Source organism: Desmodus rotundus, chromosome 1, assembly GCF_022682495.2.
Source record: "Desmodus rotundus isolate HL8 chromosome 1, HLdesRot8A.1, whole genome shotgun sequence".
NCBI lineage: Eukaryota > Metazoa > Chordata > Mammalia > Chiroptera > Phyllostomidae > Desmodus > Desmodus rotundus.
The window spans coordinates 164,809,748-164,813,938 of record NC_071387.1 but is presented as its reverse complement, the minus strand read 5'-3'; the positions used below and the strand labels follow the sequence as shown (position 1 = coordinate 164,813,938).

General features: G+C 44.9%; 1 long non-coding RNA gene across 1 annotated transcript; it reads left to right on the top strand.

Annotated features, from left to right (window-relative positions):
* Positions 1 to 310: 310 nt before the first annotated feature.
* On the top strand, positions 311 to 1,433 carry LOC123480090 (uncharacterized). The gene is made up of 2 exons (XR_006655953.2): positions 311 to 508; positions 922 to 1,433. It is a non-coding gene; the product is annotated as an uncharacterized lncRNA (long non-coding RNA).
* The last annotated feature ends 2,758 nt before the right edge of the window (positions 1,434 to 4,191 follow it).

Here is a 4,191-nt window from a genome sequence, read left to right as displayed (position 1 = left end):
GTAAACAAGAGTTGGGAACTTTTTCAAACACAGATTTCTCTAAGCAATGATTCTGATTCAGGAGGTTACAGGTAGAGCCTAAGAATCCTCATTTTAACAAACTTTCCCCACCTCCCCCTTCTGCTGTTAAGATTCTGGATTTTATCAAGGATGTTGCTGTGATGGTTGATTGTATATGTCAGCTTGACTGGCTCACAAGGTGCCAGATATTTGGTTAAACATTATTCTGGGTGTGTCTGTGTTTCTGGAAGAGAGTAACGTTTGAATCTGCAGCCTGAGCGAAGCAGATTGTTCTCTCCAATGTAGGCAGGCCCCATCTCGCCTGTGGAAGGCCTGCATACAACACAAGGAGGAAGACCATTCTTTCTGGGACTGACTGTGTTTGAGCTGAAGCATTGGGCTTTCTCTGCTTTGGACTGTGACTCAGACTAGAATTTGCACCATTGGCTCTCCTGAGTCTCCGGCTCGCTGACTGCAGATCTTAAGCCTGCTTCATCTCCATAATTGTGTGAGTCATTTCTTTACTATACATGCTGTTGGTTCTGTTTCTCTGTAGAAGCCAGACTACTACAATCGTAGTTGTAAAGGTTACAGATCTGTTATCCTCCTCTAAAGATTCCTGATTTTTGGTTTAGAAGGCAGTTAACTTGGTTAAACTTACTCCAAATTTTGTCTTCCTCATGGTGGAAAGCAACTGAAACCCCTGTTGAGTTTTTTAAATTTCTGCTCGACATACATTACCTTGTTTATTACTCCTCACAAATGCTATGAGGTAAATAAATTATTATCCTCATTTTACAGATAAAGAAAGGAAAGCTCATAGAATATTTATTAATTTGTAGAACAGAAATTTAAAGCCGAAGTTGTTTCCAACACTTTTGGATTTTGGTGAGCAAAGAGGTATTCTATTTGGTTTTGTAGGCAATTGATGTCCATTGAATAAATCAACGAATAAAGGTGCTCCAGGTGTTCGGCTCAGACTGCCACCGTGCAAGTGACTTACAGAGAGCCCTGGGAGATGGGGTCAGGACCACTCAGACGTCTGGATGTTTGGCATCAGCCACCAGCTCCACAGAGAAGGGCTTCCACCCAGGTGTGCAGTAACGGTGACACAAACAACACTGGTGCTACAAATAAGGAAGTGTGTGGTTAACCTCAGGTTAGTGCACTTGGCAGGTGACCTTGCTCAAGATCTTGCAGCCCCTAATTACCAAACGCATTCTAATGGCAATGACAGAGAACAGTCTATGCTGTCTCCTCCCTGGAGCTGTAGTCTCCACACCAAACTAGGCCTGACCTCTCCTTCTTCAGTTTTTCTGATCTGGCTGCTGACCACCCAGATTGTAGTACACAGTGCCAACCCTCTCACTTTGTTTTCTCCTTGTATGTTGTTTATTACAAAAGTAACACATTAATTTTATTAAAGATACAAAGGATACAAAAAGAGAGCAAAAAATGAAAGCCCTTCTTTCCTCCTCGCCGTGCCCCCAGCACTTCCCTGATCAAAGGTAGCTCCAGCCAACACTTTATCCTTCTAGTTGGCCTTTCAGTACCTACATTGGCTTACAGGTGTATATGAACCTATAATTTCTTTTTTCATAAGGCATTTAATCATACTCTGTGCCTGGTTCTGTGATCTGCTTTTTTCATTCAGCGGGGCATAGTTCTCAATGTTGTAAATTTGCAGGGTTATAATTTTCTTTGAAGATTTTATTTATTTATTTTTAGAGAGAGGGCAAGGGAGGGAGAAAGACAGGGAAAGAAACAGCAATCAGTTGCCTCTCTCACTCCCCCAACTGTGGACCTGGCCCGCAACCCAGGTATGTGCCCTGACTGGGAATCGAACTGGCAACCTCTTGGTCTGCAGCCTGGCAATCAATCCACTGAGCCATACCAAAGAGGGTGCAGGGTTAGAAATCTGCAGAGTCCTCTAATGTAGCAATATGTATGCATTTACATGTGGAAGGACACATAAAATGTGTGATTTACCAATTCATATTATTATTTTTATACACAAATACTCACTTATATTGTATTGACCTTTTAAATCATAGAAATAGGTAGAGTATTATTAATTAATTTCATTTCTGGATAGTAAAGAGGGCATTAACAATTTTTAAAGGGTACATGGTCTAATAGCTGAGAATCACATGAGTTTCATTCTCTTAGAGTTCTGCACAATAATTCATAACATGAAAACACTTTTTTAAATCACACAGACAATCAGGTGTTTCCCTATGGCAGTGGACTTGGCAGACCCGTCCTGCCTCACCTGTGCATCTCCAGGGAGGACCCTCCCCCAAGTGTGGCTGCTGCGAAGCTTATAGAGGAGAGCTTCGGAGCCTGGGCCTTCTGAGTCAGGGAAGGTGGCAAACAACAGAGACCAACTTGGGCTGACTTCACCGGAAGAGGAGTGTTCTTGAAGGACGTTCAGCAGTGCAGAGAAGGGGCAGAACTGCTGGAGAACCAGGGCAGAGAAGTGGGTGGGAACCTGGGAGATGAAAAAGCAGAGTGAGAATTTAGCCTGATGCTGTAACAGCAGGAGTGTGTGCTGGCGGGGGGCGGCGGAGGGGGTCTCGGCTGCTAGTGGCACTGGCTTGGGCTCTTTCTTACCCTTGACACTGCTGCCCTGGCAGTAATCTCCAGGTCCTCAGACATCAATGTTCCACCTCCTTGAGTCAAAACTCCTGGGTGAGAACGTCTGATTGGTTGAGCTTGTGTCATATGTCAGTGCCCTGATTGCCAAGAGACAAAGGAGAGAAATAACTGTGCCCCTCGTGACTTGCAGAGGGAGGTATCTCCCACCACCCCATATTTCCTCAGATAGCAGGAAGAGGACACCTGTACTCCCAGAAGGAATTAATTAGCAGAGAAAGACTTCTTAACTATCTTCTGCTTCCTTTCTTTTTTTAAAGATTTTATTTTTAGAGAGTGGAAGGGAGGGAAAAAGAGGAGACAAACATCAATGTGTGAGAGATATATCAACCAGTTGCTTCTTACATGCCCCCAACTGGGGACCCGGCTCACAACCCAGACAAGTGCCCTGACTGGGAATCGAACCAATGACATTTCGGTTCACAGGCTGACACTCAATCCACTGAGCCACAACAGCCAGGACTTCTTTCTTTCTTATCATCCTCCACCAGCCTTACCAGGTAGATACAAAGTATCCTGTGCATTGCAGGGAGCAGGAAATGGAAAGTGCAGTTGGCTAAAACCTGAAAATGTTACCGTAGAAGAAGAAACAGTCCCTGCGGATGGGGTTAAGGTAAGAATCTTAACGTGGAGAAAGTACACTGGATTATCCAGGTGGGCCCTGCATGCCATCGCAGGTGTCCTTACCCAGGGGGCAGTGGAAAGTTAGCCTCCGGCAGAAGAGAAGAAAGCAGCGTGACCACGGAAGCAGAGACTGGAGTGACAAGGCCATGGATCAAGGGGTGCCAGCAGCCACCAGAAGCCGGAAGAGGCAAGGGACAGATTCTCCCTGCTGACACCTCGGTTTCCACCAAACAATCCTGATTTCAGACTTCTGCCCTCCAGAACACCAAGAAAATGCATTTCTGTCACTCTAAGCCACCGAGTTTATGGAAATTTTTTACAGCAGCCCCAGAAAACTCAAACAGAACATCAAGAAAATTGGAAGTATTTGTAAAAAGAAAGAGACCAAGCCACACAGTTGGTAAGCTAATGAATGTAATATTAGTCATCTACCGCACAAAGGAGTGGACGACAAAGAAATTAATTCTCAAAACCATTTGTCTTTTGAAAATAAATCCAGGATTAGAGTAGGACAGACTGAGTAACACAGGCAAAAGTAATAACTCTGTTAATCCTCCTAAACCAGAGATATAAGTCCCTGACAGATACAGCAGGAGGTCCTGTAGGGGGTTCGGATTTCTTTACTGCTGAGGTGGTTCTTAGCCAGAGAAAGAGAGGGACGCAGGCTGTGCGTGACTCAGGAAATGATTTTGTTTTCAGATAATTGCTTCCTAATGTAGCGATGATGTGAGCATGAGTCATCCCCAGAGCCTTTCCCTGCAGAGAGCCGTGCAGAGAGCCAGTAAGCGAGAACGCGGAGTCCGCTCAACCCCGACGATGACTGTGGGAAACAGTTCTGTGAAGTACGTGATTGACTTGGAGCCGCTCTTGTGTGAAAGGGTGATGCCATGAGAAAACCTGAAACTGCAGTGG